The 20299-nt window shown below is 45.1% G+C and overlaps 1 protein-coding gene across 5 annotated transcripts in view; it reads right to left on the reverse strand.

The window, feature by feature from the left end:
• The window catches only part of Pgant9 (polypeptide N-acetylgalactosaminyltransferase 9), a 170525-nt gene that overhangs the window by 142813 nt on the left and 7413 nt on the right, over positions 1–20299 (reverse strand). The window contains exon 1 of one of the 5 annotated variants that reach the window (XM_022069401.2): positions 11475–11549. The exons of the other annotated variants lie outside the window; for them this stretch is intronic. The gene's annotated coding sequence lies outside the window, so the exon portion shown is untranslated. Of the gene's footprint in view, positions 1–11474; positions 11550–20299 lie in introns of those variants that run through there. 5 annotated transcript variants of the gene reach the window in all.

A 20299-nucleotide genomic window follows, 5' to 3' on the forward strand; every position in this document is an offset into this window, starting at 1 on the left:
TGGAGGAATGGAGGTACGAATGCACGTATCCTTCAGGTTCACCACCAGCTGGAGAACGTAATCAGCTTCTTTACTCCACAAGAACGAGCACGGCTGGGTGTGGGTTTGGACACAGCGGTCGTGCGGAGAAACGTCTTTGTTTGTCCCTGTCGGAAATCGAACCCCAGCAGACTAGACCGTCATCAGAGTGGGCAAATGGCTGGACAATCCGGGTCATCCGAAGATCTGTACAGCGCAACGTGGAAAATTTTAAGGAGTAGAACTTGCTTAAGGCAAACGATAAAACTGGAATAAAAAGAAACTTTAAATACGCTAACGTGTGTCCTTATAGATTAACACATCCGGGGACAGCCGTTCTGCGGTCTAACACTCCAGCCCGACACCTCCAAAATACGATTTTCAGTTCCCCGGGTCGAATAATGGCGATACTTTTAGAAGCCTGTTGAGTTCCAAGTCTGGGCCACGTGTCCAACCCACTGACCACGAGAACTACACCCTGCTTCTTGACTGCAGCCTTCCTCACGAACAGACGCACTGAAGGACACGCATCACGCGTTGGTGGGCTAAACCCGCCGAGGACCGCGCTGATCGTCTGTCGCCTAGCGACCAACTTACGGTCCTCATACTGTCAAGTCTTATGGTCAGTTGCAAGGCAGATGATCTCTTCGTACCGTTACAGGAACCAGATTAATCGACAACATGTGACGTTCTTTTCTCGACGAATATAAAAACAAAGCCGTGATCGCTTAGCAACGCGCCAGAAGCTGTGTTCCATTTAAAGAAACATTCCTATGCATCATGAGTAGACTACATTCGACTGTCATAGCTTCAATGTACCGTAGCTGTCGGATCGCGGTCATTCTTTGGTGTTCTTCACGCTCCAGCGCGAGCGAAGAACACCTTATGGGCCCGTCCGTGAACGCCTGTGTCATTTTTCCTAGGACATAGGCAACCACCATAACCGGAAGCATTTTTGTGAAACAATGTAACAGACAATAATAACCTCGGATGACACCTCTGGAATGTCAGCGAGTATGGGACAGAAGGCTCTGTGAACCCCAGACAAGAAAAAAAAAATTCTAATGCTATTCCGGTATACAAACCCCGGACGTCCAGCATACAGCCTAGTCACTGCGTCGTGCACATCAACTCCTAGTGAACATCCTGGTCGAAATATGATCATGTAAATTTCTCAAACAAATAACAAAATTTCGGTGGATCTTCGAGAAATAATTGACAGGTAGTCTGGATTGGATTCAAGTGGCTCACGGACCACGCTAATGACGAGGTATTGTGTAAACGGCTACGAAACGTCGGGTTCCAGCAGAACGTGTTCAAACTTTCAAACGGACACACTGCACCATAAAATCTCTCATGAAAAGAAGACGATGAAGTATCCTCAGGGCGAAGTTTATTAAGTACCTAACCAACTAAGTAACTGGCCTGATATAACCACAAGGTTCAACGCCCGGCTCCGAAATACATCCTGAGACAGTCCCATTCATCTAAGAACCTAGCAGCTTCCCCTTGTTACATTTAGACACCCACCCCCCCGCGGGCCCATCTTCAAAGTCGTAGTAAGATCGGCCCTGAACAGTAAAGTGTCTGTCACAGACCAAGTGACGGCCAGCTGTTCGCCACAAAGCATCGCCCTACTTGTTCTGACGCTCACAGCGGTGAAGTTACAACTACTCATTCACACCTCATAAGGACTGGAACGGTAAAATCCAAAAATACAGACGCAGAATCCGAGGAAAGTAGTTCGATCCCATGCAAAGGCCATTTACCTTATTGGGCATAATCCGGATGTTTCCTTCAATGATCTTCCTCAGTTCACCGTCACGTCCTGAACCGTTCGCGGGACGAACGTGTGCCATTGAACTGCGACCGCTGCCAACACCACACGGGTTCCAACACTGTGGCTCGCGAACCACATCAGAGACCTTCTTTAGAAGCTAATGTTCAACTAGTCAAGAGACAACAAGTCTTTTATACAACCCGAAGGTTCATTACCGTGTTCACAAAAGCCGGGAAATGGACACTATCATGAACTGGATGTTATTTATTTATTTAGTGTTCTGTCTGACGACAGGTCCATATGAACAGGATCCTTCCATCCTTTTCTCGGACTGGGACCTGTTCATATACGTTCTTGGCAGATGATCCAGAAGTGCTTTGCCACTGCCTTCTTCTGTGCGTGAATGGAGTAATTGTTGGGATGCCACGGAGGAAAACTCCGTGTTGCCTAGACCACGGCCTTGCCCAACACAAGTTATAAATTCGGGCACCGCCGGGAATCGAACCCGAGACCCCAGTATTGAACCCGATCAAAATGTCCCTTCCCTCAGATTTCCGATCATCTGGACGCAGGAAAGACCTACAAATCTGGACCACGAATACTGACGTGAGACGCCATAATCGTTTTGCGAGCGTGCGCAGAGAGGAGATAGGTGATATCTATACGCCATTGACTGTGACACTTAAGTGTTTGCGTTGAAACTCCAGCGCATTCTTCGACTAACAAACAACTCTGCACGCCGTGAAACATGCAGCCTCCAGCATCTTGAGTTCATTTACCTGCAACGTTACCCGAAACAAGTGTACCACTTTTTGCCATAGTCACTAAGTGAGGTTCGAAATGAAAAGCTGGAGTATTTTCCGGTATGACGAGTTTTCAACAAGCCAAAAGGAAAGGTGGTATATACGTACGTATAACTGGATGCAATAACATCAGATCGGCCATTAACGAGGGAACAGAAGTGGATGTACTCATAAGTGAACCGAAGCGTAAAGCAACTTTGAAACTTTATAAGTGTTCATTAAAACGAGGTTGGTAGCACTGGAGGTGCACAAACAAAAATTTGACGGTAGGGATTTTGCTGTGTCCACACCAAGACATTTTATCTACGTACGAAAGAAAACTCCGTCTATAAATAAAATTGCAGACAGACAAATGTATGTGGGCTGCTAAAGTCTGCCGTCTGCATAAGCGAACAGCTCTTCGGATTAAAAACTCACAACTCAGTGAAAATAAAATTATGAATGCAGGCGAAATCCACCGCAACCCCATGAACACACCAGGAGCATTTGTACACAGATCTACCAGAGCTCAAGCAAAGGCCCTTTGATATTTTGGGAAATAAACGCACTTTTAACAGCTGTAAATTTCTAAAACACAAAGTGGACAACCTCATTACCAACGCCACTCCGTTCACTGACGTGGAAATTACATTTCCAAATGTACTGACTGACAGCAAAAATGCTGAATATGAACAAACCGTTGCCTCCTATCACAGCGCATTCCAATGTTTTGCTTATAGTCCATTGGAAATGTATGCTCACATGATATATTATGAAGTACTAAACTAACTAACTAGATGGCTTACCAAACCCGAAGGTTCATCACCGAATTAACCAAAGCCCTCCACCGGACCCTGTCCTGGGCCAACAAAATCCAGTTTCCTTCAACTCCTATCTCCCATAGATCCCGCCTGAGATTATCCTCCCATCTACGTCTAGGTCTCCCCAGGGGTCTCTTCCCCTCAGGCTTTCCTAATAGTGGACCCAACCAACCAGATGGCTTACGGAACCCGAAGGTTCATCACCGAATTAACCAAACCCCTCCACCGGACCCTGTCCTGGGCCAACAAAATCCAGTCTCCTTCAACTCCTATCTCCCATCTACGTCTAGGTCTCCCCAGAGGTCTCTTCCCCTCAGGTTTCCCAACCAATACCCGGTGCACACCTCTTGTCCCATCCATGCGCGCTACATGTCCCGCCCATCTCACTCTTCTCGACTTAATCACCCTCACAATACTGGGGGAGGAGTACAGATTTTTAAGCTCATCATTACGTAGTTTTCTCCAGGCACCATCGTCTTCACTCCTAGGCCCAAATATCCTCCTCAACACCCGATTCTCAAACATCTGCAATCTGTGTTCCTCCCTCTGAGTGAGAGACCATGTTTCACACCCATACAAAACAACAGGCAAGATTATTGTTTTGTATACTTTAATTTTCAGGTTCTTAGAAATCAGACGGGAAGACAAAATATTTAGCAAGCATTTCCGGAATTTAGTCTCCTCCTAACTTCCTCACGAGTATCATTTTGATTTGTTATTGTTGTTCCCAGATATTTGAACTTTGTAACCCTTTCAAAGGATTTATTAGCCACCCTAAGATAATTTTGCCCGCCTGTCTTCTGATGACGAGATACTAACATGTACTTAGTTTTTTATGAATTTATTATGAAGTACTATAGGCAATATTTTTTAAAAACACCCTTAATCTGTCATCGAAACACTTTCCTGAAGCATCTGAAGTTAATCTAAACGATATTTAAGCACTGTCTTTTCGAGCAAAATCAAAATTACAGAATGTATTTAATTCCTCCACGAATTAAACTTCGTGGTGACTGAAGTCACATGCCATTCAAACGCACCAACACATAACCGACGGCCTAACAACAGATTCCGCCAGACCCCGCCATATCCTTGTTTTCACTGTACTGAAGGTTTATTCAATTGTGCCTGAAGTTTGTACACACTGCAACAACGTAAACTTCAATTACTTTGTTTCGTTTCTACAGAAACTTCAGGTTTTCCATTACAGTTGTGCCATCGAGTTCGTCATGTGGGCAGAAGGTAATTTATCTGATTAAACAGCAACTCAGCTACATACTTCTGTATCTAGTTAATATACATTAAAAAAATATTTACATCACTGCAGGCCGAATCCATCAAATTTAAATAATGTAGTAAAATGATTCCAAGCGTGGAAGGAAAAGCAGAATTATATGAACACGGAAGAAGCACGTCACGTCTTGGAGTAAGAGTGGCACTTATCATTTAAGTGGTCTTCATCGTAAATAATTCTAAAACGCCAACCGCAGTCTGAGAATGATTGCATTAGTTCATTTTGTTTTCTTTGAAACAGCGCTAAAGTTTTTTAGTCTCTTCCACGCACACAGAGCGAATGGGGATTTAAGGGTTTTGTGATTCAGAGAAAATTTCTTTCTGTTGGATTCATCCACTTTACTAAATTATATTACCATAACTACCCCTCTTGGCTTCCCTCCCTCTTAATTCGCAGTAGTTACTTTCATTTTGACAGATTAAGGGGTGGCTTACCCCACACATTTTAACAGATTCAGAGAGAGAAAAAAATACTTTAAATCAAAATGGGGGAACAGATCAACCACTAAAAATATAAATCCCATCGCCTTACAAGCTTTACTTCAGTCTCTGTTCGTCTAACAACACTTCGCCGAGTGAACGAATGTCCAATGACTTTTTTATGTTACGCAGTCCCGCACAACAACCATTATACACTCTTACTTGAAAACATAGTCCTTATATCGTACTACAGCGGGTTCTCCGTTCTGTGCCTTATTCCACACCATCATTCCTGATCGTGACTGTACTCCATTACAAAGTTTCTACAAAGGCTGTACACAATCAGACCGGCAACAGGCTCTTAGTCGGTTAATGCACGGAATACATTGCGGGAGCGCTGTGTAGGGCAAAAAGGCACTAAAGACATTAAAATTGCTCGGGTCTTGTACAGAATACGGGGGGTCTTACAAGTTTCCCTCCATATCAGACGAATCAATCAGTTGGATCTTAATTTTAGCTATCGTCACCTAACACGGGGGATCAACCAATCCTAAAGACTATCTAATATGTGTCAGGTCTCGAAGGATTGGGGGGGGGGGGGAGGGGAGGGGGCAGACTGGCTCTTCACTATTATTGTTGTTATTATTATTATTTAGTGTTCTGTCTGACGACAGGTCCATATGAACAGGATCCTTCCATCCTTTTCTCGGACTGGGACCTGTTCATATACGTTCTTGGCAGATGATCCAGAAGTGGTTTGCCATTGCCTTCTTCTGTGTGTGAATGGAGTAATTGTTGGGATGCCACGGAGGAAAACTCCGTGTTGCCTAGACCACGGCCTTGCCCAACACAAGTTATAAATTCGGGCACCGCCGGGAATCGAACCCGAGACCCCAGGATTACAAGGCCAGCGTTCTAACCGCTAGATCACCGTGGCTATGGCTTCACTAGCAACAAAAAATACGAAAAAAGGAAAAAAAATTCTCAACGCGATATTTCACGTCTGGCATCCAAGTCCTCAAATGTTTGTAACATCACTGAACCATTAATGCTCGGACATTCGTATTCGGTGCTACGCGTTAAGACCCACACATTTCTTAGTAGCAGCCAACTGTGTCACTGGATGACTGATCCACAGACGACTTCATCACACGGAATACCAAAAACAACAGAATGCGCGAACCACGGAATATGAGGCAGGCAGGCTGAGCACGAAACGCGCATGGGGAAATGAGAAATGCATATCGAAATTTTGACAGGAAAACCCCGAAGGATACAGAGAATTTCGGTAGACGCGTGTGCTGGATTAAAGTGGCTCAGGGCAATGGGTTTGTGTGAAGATGGCAACTTAATTTCACGTTCAAAACAATCACGTCACTCCCTGGTGAGATTTCGGGTTCTCGTCAGTGAAGTAAGCGTCGTTAAATAAGGGAAAGCAGCCCCTGTTCCTTTGTTTTTATGGGTTACGTCAGACAGCAACACAGCTTTTACACTTTTCCTCTCGTCCTCGCCAGAAACTTAGGAAATGCAACTGCGCTATTGCGTAGTGTGACATCACGCGTAATAAAAAAAAATTGCTAAATACGACCCGTAGGACGCAACATGTGGAAAGACTTTCAGGTCGCGGGGAAATAAGGCAATAATCACGCAGCCAAGTCGTTCTTTGCATTACAGTGACTATTCGTCTAGTTTCCATAGCAACACACAACTTACACTATCGAGGAGCCACGAACACTTCTCGTTAACCAATGACAGACGTCGGCGGAAGTTTCTTTCGCTGATGTAACTAAAAAAAACCCACGAGATTATAAACGAGTTATCTCTCGCGTACCACGAAAAGGGTAAACTTATAAAAGTATTTCAGTCCGAGCAGGTGGGCGTAACGGAAACATGAATTCAGATGTTAACGACGATCCTGACGTCATATGTTCGTGGATTTCCTCAGTTTCTTCAGGAGAAAACAAGTGTTCTGCAGCCTCCTTCCAAATCCACACAAACCTAACACTCATTATCGCATAATCCATATAATTACCTTGCTGTTGGAAAACATCAAACATCATCGAACGTGTGCGGAGACAAAAGGACACAAGAAATGTCTGCCTACATGAAATCAGGAACAAAGACACGACGGTACTAAAATAATTCAAGATTTGTGCCGAATAAAACTGAGAACGGTAAGGGATATGAAAAGAACCGGTTGCGATTTATTTCAATGCACCATCATTCGCCTAGGAGGATTGGGAAAATCGCGAAGGGTCTGGTACCCTTCGGATGAAAGGCACACCCTGTATCAAGCGACCAAGAAATAAATTACAAGCGAGAACACTAGTGTCTTCTTCTTATCACTTCTCCATACTTAAAGCTATTGACGGATTTTCGCCAGGACATCATAAATACGCACGAAGTTCCACGAAAACAAAAGTGGGCCCTACACATTTTCCAAAACTCATCATCGGAGACATCAATTCGTGGTATTTAGACCGTAAAGAAACCTCTTCCTCTGCACGAACGAACGCATTCTGTCACAATCACAGCCATCGCTGGGGCAAGCAACTGAAACCGTTAAGAATGCACTAAAGCCATTGCGTCATGAGGGCCTCGTAAGAACAATCAAGGCCACATCCTGAGTGTTGATAAACAAACGGCCTTCCCAGCAGGCCAAGTGTTTTCTCACAGGTCCGACACAAGACAACCAGCCGCTCCGGCTTCGCGTCCTTGCACATTCCCCAAGTTCCAAGTTGCCACTGCAAGCTTCTCATGCAGCCCTCCCGACTTAAATTAATCAAAATTTACCACCCCTTAACGCCGTCAAAATTTACCCCCCTCCCCTCAGTAGGAACTTCTAAATTATGTATTAAACTTCCAAATTAATAGTCTCAGCTTTCGCTAATATAAAATTTCAAAATTCCGCCTTTTATGCCAATCATCACACTAACGCCTTCACTCTTACTTTATCCTTAACAGAAGGACGAGCGGGCATTGCCTGGGGACCTTCTAGCTATAAGATGCTCTTTCTCCCCCCCCAGATATCGAAGTGTCTCTCACTTCTCCCCCCACCAATTTCATCTTTCTCTCTCTCTCATTCTTTGTAATTCATCGTGCCACAAATTACTCTCATGCCCAAAATATTTTAAGCGTCCAAATGACCTTTTTTTAAAAAAAATTTATCATTCCTGCATCTTGTTTTCTTCGACGTATTTCGTTTCGAGACGAATCTTAACTAAATAAAATAAAAGTTGACATAAAGATAAGACGAAAATTTATAAATCACGCCGTCCTGAAGTTTCCTGCTTTTTCCCTGCCCCTTCAATCGCGTTCGGTCCAGACCCTGTTCTTCCAGGCTTGTCATTCGTGGCGAAGAAACTGTACCAGATTTTAAAATGAACTCGCGTTCCATCCACAGAAACCAACAGCTGCAAAGACGTAGTGTCATGCATTTTAATTGAGACTCTGAAGTCTGAATGGAAGATGGCGCGGGGAGGGGAGGGGAGAAGGATAAGAAACGTTATATTTTAACTGGGGGGGGGGGACAGAAATAAATTCGGAGCTATGAAGGTTCCCAGGCAGTGTCCGCTCGTCCTTCTGGTAAAGGTAGATTGAACAGAAGTTAAGGCGTTCGGGAGAGAGGCAAGGTGGGGAGGTGATCAGCGTGTTGCTGAATTTCCTCGTAATTTGGAACTCTTACATTTACCTTGAGAAAGAGGATTTTTTTTTAAAACGTGGGCGTTAACATGTGGGAAGGCGTGTGAGGCTACTTCTGGTTACATGAAACCGCGGAGAAAATCGTGAACTCGATTAACAACCTTGTGGTTCCATGTCAACAATTACCTTTCGATCGGCTAAACAACCATCAGCAGAACATGATTATCACAATTTCCATTTCTGGTTTTCTGTTCTTCTACCTCGAAATTTCCTGGCTGTGGGAAACCACGTCACGCGACCTCCCACATTTGAATCACAGCGCAAAATATCGGTCCAATTACTGGGTTTGTGTGTGTGCAACAACAGTTGCCTTGACAACCCTCACTCATTTCGGGGCAGTCGGGCGGAACCAGATCGGGGGCACAATTTTCCTAGATGCACCACAAGAGATCGCTGAGGAAGCACTGAAGGGGACTGGACACGGGCCATTACGGAGAGGTAAACTGGCACTAAATTCTAAATTCAGGGATTGACAGACTCCTGGGCCAAACACAGAAGAGAGAACAAGGCTCCCCGCACTAGCAAAATTAACAGCAAAGGACGACGTTTAGTACACGCCGATCACCCCCTGTACAGGTTGATTCAAAATTTTGAGTCGCAAGGTACATCGATGTTAAAAATCTAAAAAGAGTCAAACTTCCCAAAAAAACTCGCTGATGATAAATATTTCGTAACGTGGCAACAGATCTAACGGTTCAACACCATCCACGCTATATACATCTTATATACAGAGTGATTTCAAACGTCCATCTTAATAATAAATATTTTAAAATTTTCTTCCGGTCGGTTTCTGATAGGTTTATCACCACGTTTTATTCTCTCCCAAATATGGTACATGTCGAACCAATCGTGTCCTAGATGTCACTATCTTAACAACACTTCACGTCCTGCACAAAGTATCGAGATCCCTTAATATGATACACAAAATTCTTGACTTATTTAATCCTCCATAAGTGTATATATTTTCAAAATCTTCACTTCTCAACACCTTGCAAATTTACACAAAAGTAAGAGATCACGTTTGACAGCCATACAAAACAGAAGGGCACATCATCGTCATACAGACCTAAAATTTGATCTTGAATTAATAAGGAAATTGCCCAGGATTGATAATAATCTTTGAGTCAAGGATTTCAAGAAACAGCAAATTGCGAAATTTCACGAATAACGGGAATTCCTTTTCTGGTTGTTACTTGCACAAGGCACATGAGATAACGCCCACACGAAAAGTCCCATGTTTTGTCGAGATTTCAGAACTGAACACCTCAAAATGACCGCAAGTTCACATCCATCTCCCACTGCAGTAAAGTACAAGTCTGCACGTTGTGTTTGCGCCCTCTTACAGGGGATGAGGGTGAACAGAGCATAAAAAATCAATTCAATTCCATCAGACGGAAACAAAGACGCAGATTCTGCGGTGGTAAGCCTTTCAGTTCGCGTTTTCCGTGTCGTCAGTTGGCTCCATGTGGTTTCGTAGTCAGACAGTGAGTTAGACCGGCGCCTTGCACTCTGCATAGTACCCGGGGCACCTCACCTGCCCCAGACTCTGTACAGTCAATCCTAAAAACCGTGCAACTCCATTCGCCCATGGGGCGAAGCACCGTGGCATGAAGGCGTACAGAGGAGCAGTGGGGAACCATTCTCAACGTCGGCACCAAGTGAGGTTTGGTACCAGAGAAACATTACTGTTTAAGAGGCCCCTGCTGCTTCCACAATCAGCATAGCAACGACGTCTGAAACGCTGGTAAAAGTCTACCAGACTACACGGAGCTACAACTCAGAAGAAAAGCCAATTTCATACGCAGATTCTGAACACAATCAGGAAAGTATGTGACCCGCAGGTCTTGTCCTCCCTCACAGTCATCACGCAACCCGCTGCACAGAAAACCCGATGCTTACGGGCGCTTCGCAAGGCGTATAGAGGTCACAGGGGCAAACCTCCGCTCGCTATGTCCACGAGGGCGTAGAGGGGAAAAAAACCCGCCGAATTAACTCGTTATTATATCGTAGCGTGCAGCGACATTCTACTCCTGCATCTCATCGAGTACACGGGACGTAAATGCGGCTCCTCATGCGATTTGCCTGTAACTAACGGATCTATACATAGACCAAAGGCGATTGTATCGAACCACCGGGTTTCCATGGAAACCTACACAGGAAACAGCTGACGAACACATTTTCATTTTCGCTGTATTTAGCGAGCGACAGCTTCGGCATTGCCACGGCATTTCGGCCAAGTTATCTCGAATATAATTACGCGCTACAACGCGTCGTGCTGGTCCCATAACTCACAGGAGACGACAATTATGAATTTCCGCTACGGCGTGGGCCAAGTCTTGAAGACAAATTGCGTGTCTCAGTGACATTTAATAACCGCGGACAGACGTGTTTAGGGGTTGGCGGGGTCCACGCATGCGCGTTGTGACGGATTAATGGCACTGTCCACACACGGAAAAACCAAAAAACACTGCGCCCGGGTAGGATCTTCCTACGGTTCCGAAGGAATTCCTTCACATAGCGAGATGATCGTGAAAGGTGAAATTTGTGAGGTGTTCGTGGAATATTCCGACGTTCGCATGACGGTACCAAGGAAAAACACGAAAAACTTGTAACAGGGAAATCAGGCAAATATAGCATTTTTCCCCACAGAAAGCTTACCCGTTACTGAAGACGGGACAGTCTGGAGATCAGTGTTTAGTGGACAGCGTGCCTCTTACCTGAAACAGGAGAAAAACACAATGAGAACACCACCACGTGACTGCACTGCCACCTGGTGGCCATGTGCTCATGTCAACATTTCATTGAAAAGTGAAATTTACAAACTTAATTCCATATAAACGGATAAGAAGAAGTCCTGCGATGATACGTAGCTGCAGGCGCCACATAGAGATTTTTTCGGGACACTACATTAGCCAAGTAGCACTGAGACCGCTTTCACCTCAGAAGTTCGTAACACAAAAACGCTTCTACTTTCAGCTGTGGCAAATAAAGAAGCACATAGACGATGCTTCCTGTAGGGGTGGGATGATCATACCAAGTTTCATAAAAATCCGTCAACTTCTTCAAGCTTTATACCATAATTTTATCTCTTCTCGTATAAACATGGAGAGTGGCCTAGTCCGATTTCTTTCACCAAGAACAGAACTTGTACGAAGATGGCTGTCTTCTGGGTTGTTGCGCCCTGATGATGGAGGCAGAAAAGACCTCCGAAACCTCGGTGGACTTCTACCAGACTACACGGCGCAACAACCCAGAAGCGAGCCATCTTCGGACTCACCGCCGTGAGAACCTCAAATTCTACTTACAGACCTCGTATAAGCAATTCGGGAGGGAGGGGGGGGGGCATGAGTGAGCCTTCGTATGTTCGCCTATCGGCGGAACGGAAGTTAAATTCCAGTCAGAAATTTTGGCAATGAGGCGGAAAACAGAGAAGTGTGTGCCTCGACGCGTCTGAAACAGTTTCTACCCCAGCACTTTCACCCCCCTCCCCCTCCCCGCTCGACAACCCCTCTCTAGGTTTGTCCCTAGGGCCCTGTTCACCCCATATCTGCTTAGCTTTATTTACTGCCTCCCCCAGGGATTTCAGAACACGGTGAAATTTATATTTCGACCACTTTGCGACTGTCATCTGTTATAGCGCTCAATACCGATATTTTGTCGGCGAGAGTAACAAGCCCAGCGACGAGTAGAGGGTCCTGGTGTCTCACATGAGAGCCCCAAAACGTGCATTTTGAAGTGGAATAGCCACGATTCTCGAAAAATAACCTACAACAAAATTCAGTGATAATTTAAAAGCTTGTAATGCATTTCCTTTAAAACAGAGCCTACTGAGTAACTCGTATGGAGCAGAGCCGCAGAGAGAAGCTGATTGTCGTTCATCTGATCAAGAAATTACCCGCATTTTATAGAACCTAAGAGTTAATTACCGTGTTCAGAACACCCCGCTTCTGGATCTTATTCTGAACCAGATTAATTCCAGTTACATCTCGATTAATTTTCCTTTTAATATTATCCTAGCAACGAAAGTCTTTCCGACGAAAATTCCGTATGTATTTCTTATCCCCACGTTTTAATACACTGAAATAACCAGTCAAGACTAAACTGCAGTGTAAAAGTTCCTACGTCATTAAGCAAGACGCATGGAACGGAATTTAGTGGTTTATAACCTAACCTCCGAATGGTACCAGCCGCCCTATAACACACACAAACAGACAGCCCAAAAAGTCGATAATATCCGCACATTAATATGGTTCTATCATATTTGAAATGTTACAGAGACACTGTCAAACCACAACGGATTGGACACCTGTCAACTGCCCACTGTTATAACCAGCGCAGCGAACCATACCTCACGCCAATTACAAAACATCTCGTCCTACATGTTTCACAGTACCAATGCCACAATCCTTGCTCGATTTAGCCCAGACCACTGTCACGTTATACAAACAACGTCTGTCCACGTATTCAGATAACAAAAGAAAATTCACAGAAGCCGAGATACGACGTCCATGGTCACTGATTACACTATTTACAAGGTCGCCTGTCGTGGCCAACTCTGAGAGTGACGTGCTCTCCTTCACAAGTCGCGTATTTCGGTACAATCCGACTTTTCCACTCAGCGTTAAGTTCTTTCCATGTCCGTGCATTTTTGTGACATAAAAACGTTCCGAACGGATTTTCAATGGATTTAACAGGCCTGTTGTTAACAGTGCTTACCGAAGTATATCCGTAAGATGTTATTTTGGTCGAAAATGGTCATCCGACATTTTGCATAAAGATCAAAATACAGTTTTACCAGAGATAATAAAAAACCGTGTACACAAACGAAGCCTTGCACCGAACTCGGCAACTGACGCTACTAACCCCTAAGATCACGTGATGTTTGGAAGTGCCCGCAGAGAACTCAGAACCTTTTAAATCCATTCCAAATAAATGATCATCCTTCTCAAGGAAATTTTTTCAACACGGTTGTTAGTCTTCTGGGTTACAAAGCCGTGTGAACCAGCGTTTGGGAGGAACATACTTCCTTCATCTTCAGGCTACCTTAACATTTCATAACCCCCTTAAAATATATAACTGACGTCTCTTTACATTGACAAGAATCAATCCAATGTCACACGGAGGGAAAGGTGACCACGGAACTCAAGACACTTCCGTGTGTCCACAGCTTAAAAATTTAGGCGTTTCAGAAAACGCACGCCCTTTGATCGACTATTACTGAAACTTCACGGCCGTAAGATAAGCCAGTACTCAACAGACGTCACATTTCACCACAGTCAACTGTCCGAAACTAACGTCAGTAGCAGTGTTAATGATCAATCAAGCAACTGTTTGTGTACTGAACAATCTGTCACACCACACGACAGCCATGTTGGAAACAAGTCAAGGGGTTTGTATTTGTATGTCGTAACACTTTCCCACTGGGGACACAGATGGGCAGCTTTGTGTGTGCTGTCCTGAAACGGTCCGATCCCCCATCCAAGGAGTTATTTTGTTTGAACAATACTGTAGAAGACAGGCTAGAAAAGGACTGAAGCACCAATAAAAACGTCGTCCTGATGATGGAGGCAGTAACCACCTCCGAGACGTTGGTTAACATCGACCAGACTACACAGCGCAACAACCCAGAATACAGAAATCTTCATACTCTGATGACGGAGGCAGTATGACCTCTGAAACGTTGGTAAACATCGACCGGACTACACAGCGCAACAACCCAGAAGACAGAAATCTTCATCGCCCTGATGACGGAGGCAGTATGACCTCTGAAACGTCGGTTAACATCGACCAGACTACACAGCGCAACAACCCAGAAGACATCCGTCTTCATGTTCGCCGCCGTGAGAACCTGAAATGCCACCTATTCAGCTCCTACCTCGATATGAACCTTGGGTCTCCACTCGGCTACTTCAGCTTTCAGGACCTCTCGATGCAGCACGCGAGCAACGAGCAGAACTAGGATCTGAAATCCAGTGCTCTGAGTCCATTTTGTCCGTGCACTTACGACGATTAGTAATGAATATCACCGGCTGAAGGAAACTAAACAATAACCTATTATGACGTCACGTTGCGTGCGGTCGCCATATTGATTTAGAGAGGTGTCCTACTGTGCCTTAGGGTGAAGAAATGACCGAGGTCTACCGCGTCCAGACTATGGGCACGGTGTTCAGGAAAACAAGGCAGTATCAGCGAGCCTGCGTATTTCAGATCGTAAATAATAACGGAAAGAGCGCGAGATCTCAGATTCTCTTGGCAGTGAGGACGACGATGGTCTTCCCAGGGTTGTAACATCGCGCGGACTTGAACGCAGATTCCAACGTTTCGGAAGAACATACTGTCTTCAGCCTCAGCCCTGAAGAAGGAGGCAGTGATTCATTCGAAACACTGGTATCCATCCAAACGGTCACACTGTGTTACGATCCAGAAGACCGACAGAAACAACAGAGCATCGGTCTGCAAACAAGCGTCTATAAAACCAAGCGTCGTCACTAGAACAGTATTCGATGAAGTATGGCGGAGTGGAGGTGTAACTCTACGTATTCCTAACTTCGGTGATACATGAAGACGAGTGTTAAGCTTTACCCAACGCGGAGAGATTCCCCCTCGTTCCCGCGGGGTAGGAAGTTGGGTGGCCCTACAGCCAAGAGCAAATCCGGGCGCTGCCCTCGACTCCTGTCCGACACAGGGCCACGTACAGCCAGTGATTGCTATTAACAAATTCCACGGAACAGAGACCTTCCTGAGAAGCTAATAACGCGGTCAGCTGGTCAATAAATTCCCCCAAAATTTTGTATACATTTCTTATCTCCCCCATGCGAACAACGTGCCCCATCCATCTCTTCGTCCTTGATTTGATCATCCGAATAACAGTTGCTGAAGATCACAAATTATGAAGCTCCTCATTATGTAATTTTCTCCATTCCTCTTGAGTCCAAATATTCTCTTCAGCACCCTGTTCTCAAACACCCTCAATATGGGTTCTTCACAAAGTTTCACACCCAGACCAGAGCTGCACACACACCGGAGGAAGGCAGAAACAAAGAAGGTAAGATTCACTGCAACCCGCAGAAACCGGTCCGTCCGTTGCCAGGCAACTGCCTGCATCTCCGCGGTCATTGAGCCTTCGCAGACAAACGCTAAGCAACTCCAAGGGTCATCGCCGTGACAACAAAATCCAGCAACTTACAACCTGCCCAGAGCCAGCTCAATCCATAAGACGACGATGAGAGACATCTGACCGAAATTTAATGCACTGATAAATAAACTCGTCAGTATTTTACCCGTAAAGGTTGATAAACTACACAGTGTAGAGTCTACACTGTAGACTGTCATATAAGGTTGAGACGAGTGTTTGGTTATTTTACTGAGTTGATGGAGCATGGAACGAGACATGATAAGGTAATGAGGATCGTATGGAAATGACCCAAGGCCAGAAATTTGCTTTGGATGGACTGAGTAAAACGGTGACATCTCTCAGGACAGCAGCCAGACTCCGGTCCGATGTTTTCCTTCACAGCACAAGAAGAGCGGATAACCATACGGAAAGAGCGGGATCCTAGCGGCTCGCGAGCCCACAGCTGCAACCACTTCCGGTTGACGAGGCGTCACTTCCGGTAGCGCAACCACGCGACTTGCCGTGTGGCACGTAGACGCACCAGAGACTACAGGAACTGGCCAACACGGCGTACAAATGCCCGGGAACGCTATGAAGTCACGGATTCGGGTCCACAGACGTTCGCCACCGTCTGCACAAAATTCACAGACTGCTGGATCAATGTCGGAAGAATTTATAGCAGAGAATTTGAACGCGAAACACCGAAGAAAATAAATAAGGAACCTCAGAGTGGTACGATAATACTGCATCATGTGACAACACTTCGACGCAAACGCCATGTAGTGACGAGACAACGTGAAGCTGGTCTCAACATTCTGAAACACCCGGTAGTGACCAATTCGAATATAATACAAAAATGAAACCCCCCCCCAGGCAAATTTCGTAGCCGAGGCCTCCGTAACACGAAGCTATTCAGCCAGAGGCGAGTCAGTTTGGTGTACTTGCTTTATTTAACTACGCTATTTCAACTGGCTACGTTAGAAAGCCTGCGATGAAAAATTTTGGTTTTCTGAATTGGAAAGGATACAGAAGGATGCGGTCGTGGCTTATTTGAATCAACTTTTTTGACTTGTAACTCAGCTGGTAAATAAATTCCCCGCTTGTCACAGAACCCGTAGGTTCGCCCCGTGTCAACAAGAGTCTGCCACAGGTCCACATTCCTGATCCAGATTAATCCAGTCTCCAACCGCATTTAATATTTCTATAAGATTCATTTTAATATTATCCTCCCATCTGAGGCTAGGTCTTCAGACTAGTCCCTTCCTACCAGGGTTTCAAATCAAAAGTGTGTGTGTGTGTTTGCATTTATAATCACTTCCATGCGTGCTACATGAATCGTTCGTCTAATTCTGCTTGATTTTCCAACCCAAACAAGTCTGACGAAGGGCGGAAATTATGAACCTGACCTCGATGTTGCGTTTTCCTCCATCGTCCCTTTTAGTTACAAATATTCCACCCAGCGCCCGGTGTTGGATAAGAAAACAAGAAACCAAGAGCAGAGTGAGCTAAAAACAAATCTCGCAAAGCACGAGATATGGTATCTCCTGGGTCGCCACATCAGCAAACGGAAGAACAGTGTTTTGTTTCCGTGTGGACGGACTACGTCAGCAACAACGAGAAATCCGTGCAGGAATTTGCCTGCGCCTGGAATATAATTCTACGAAACAGGTCCAACTCCTAGACCCCCTATGTGGGGAAGACAATATCAAACACGGATCTTCCAGAAATTGTGAGCGAAGGCACGGATTGGCTCCAGACAGCGGCCAATGACGAACGAGATTTTGTGAACACGGCGACAAACAAGTGTGTTACATGTAAGACTTGAGGTTCTCACAGCGGTGAGTATGAAGATTTCTGTCTTCTGGGTTGTTGCGCTGTGTAGTCTACACAGCGCAACAACCCAGAAGACAGAAATCTTCAAGTGTGTTACACTTCGCGAGAGAATTGTAAAAAGAATCCGGCTGCCCGTTCAAACCGCGGTCGACAACGGCGTGGATTATTATTATTATTAATTCGCCGATTACGTTTCAACTACTTCTCGTCGCTAGAGACAATCCCAAACTCCGTCTCCTCTACTGCAAAGGTTCTGTAAGTGCTTGAGGCAAACGGCAGGACTCCCTTGATGGGAGATCAGACCACAAAAACTCAGTTCGAGGGATTCCAAACCGACGACAGCCGCAGTGCGCCTGCGCGGCGATGACCGCTTTAATAGCAAGGGACAGGCCGCAGTGCCTCTGACGTCAGAGCGTGTACAAAAAATGAACCAACGGGACCACATTACACGCCGGCATTCCAATCTGCCGCCAACATTTGCCCGTTCTTACAAAAGGAAGTTCAAACTCGTAAATATTTTAATTGCGGGAACAGGTTTCTACATGACAGGTTGGCCACCCTGATTTTCTCACCAGCCAGCCATACGACTGTATCTTCAGCTATGGTTTTCAACGGCTTCAGAGCTTGATACAGCGTTGTTAAACAAACAAGCGAATGGTTACTGAGAGTAAACGGAATTGGATTTAACCAAGAATTGAAACACGAAGAAGGAACAGTTTTTTTTTTATGCGGAGGTGAATGTCCGGCCACTAACGCTTACGAAGCAACTTAATTCATAAGAACCTTATCATCTTGGTATGTATGAGTAGAGAACACGGAGCGAACTGACGAACCAAAACACGGATGAGAAAAAGGGGTGTGACGGAAATGAAATGGAGTACAAAAGGAAAACTAAGAACAGAACTGAGGGAAATTATGTGACAAAGAAAGAAGTTGGTACGATGGGTGAGAGGGTCAGGAAACGGCGGGTGAGGACAGAGAAGATGAGAAGGGGATGAAGATTAAGAAAATAAAACTCAAGAACGTGAAAGACAAAATAAAAGGCTCCGAAAAGAAACGTGGGTTCTGAAACGTCGGTCCACAAGCACCAGACCCCCAGAGGGCAGCCATCTTCTTCATACGAAATCAGTTACTTAACGATTAATTATCCGTTTCGGGGGACGGCAACCGTGTGACCGCGGGCAGAATGGTGACCTCGGAAGGGTTTCTGGGTGTCTGCGAGAATAAATCTTCAGGCATTCATAATAACTAAGTTCTTCACTGCAGTAACTGTTTAGAAAAGCGATGTATTTAACAACGCCATCATCAGTACGTCCGCCATGTTGATTTCATGAAAATCATCCAGTTTCTTGCGGAAAGATTAACTGAGAGCAAACCATCACTTTGAGGTGGGCCAAATGCGGTCCGCGGACCATCAGTAGCGCACTCCCGTCTTGAGACATGGCCAACGGAACGTATACATTATTTCTTAACCTAGTGTAGTCATGACAAGACAGATGCTCAAAGTTCAGAGATAAGATAACACCAGTTAACGATTACGGCAAGTGGCTACAGGCAGCCACAAAGCCGACTTCGCGTCTATTGTACCATTTAAACGCCCTGCACCAACTGCAGAGGTCACACAAGGTCCAGTGAGATGGGAGAATGATCATGAATGGATCCGGAAGGGTACGGTCTCGGTCTGTTCCGACATTTGCATGGAGGAAATTACTGGTTGTCAGGTTATTTCACGACACTGTTTCAACTGCAGAAGGTTACATACGAAAACAGGTTACGAATGTAGAGAATTTTACCTGCACGCCACTCAAAAGACGCCAGGAGGGGGGGGGGGGGGGGGAAAGGCTGATAGAGTCAGTGACCTCAAGGAAGATAAAAGAAGTTTCATGTGTGTCTGCTACTGTATTTACTCAGCACGACGAACAACCAGCACTTCGGACTTCTTCGTACATCGGTAACTCAAGGCAGTGACAAGTGATGTTGGCAAAACCTAAGGTCTCCCTATTAACCCTTTGAAGCCGAAGATCGTCTGAATATTATTTATGAATCCAGTCCGTACCGCGAAGAAAACACTACACCTCACCATTACGAAAATCAGCTGGTTAACCCTTTGAAGCCGAAGATCGTCTTCATAATATTTACGAATCCAGACCGTACCGCGAAGAAAACACTTCACTTAACCATTAGAAGTCGAATCAGGCGGTACCACATAAGATTTAACAAAAGAACATCCCGGTCAAAGCCTTAATATTCATGAGTACGCATCTTGGGAATCCTCACTAGGGATTCCAAGCCTCTCGTGTTGCCAAAAGCGGCGAGGACATTCTTGAAATGTGATCTTTTTTTTAAACCCCCTGTACCTATGCGCTGTGATAAACAAGAGTTCATAGTTTCAGTTGCTGCTCTTTCCAGAGTCTTAGCGTAGGAAGTGGATTAAGTAGATCGCATTTTAAAGGCAATCATTAGCCGAAACAATTACCCGAGACCCTTAGCCATACTTTAAACCCGCACAGCGTAAATGCTGTATAACACCGTCTTC

The sequence above is a fragment of the Zootermopsis nevadensis genome, unplaced genomic scaffold, assembly GCF_977971745.1.
Source record: "Zootermopsis nevadensis isolate Lab colony 2312 unplaced genomic scaffold, Znev_1.0 Znev_ptg000027l, whole genome shotgun sequence".
NCBI classification, from domain to species: Eukaryota; Metazoa; Arthropoda; class Insecta; order Blattodea; family Termopsidae; genus Zootermopsis; species Zootermopsis nevadensis.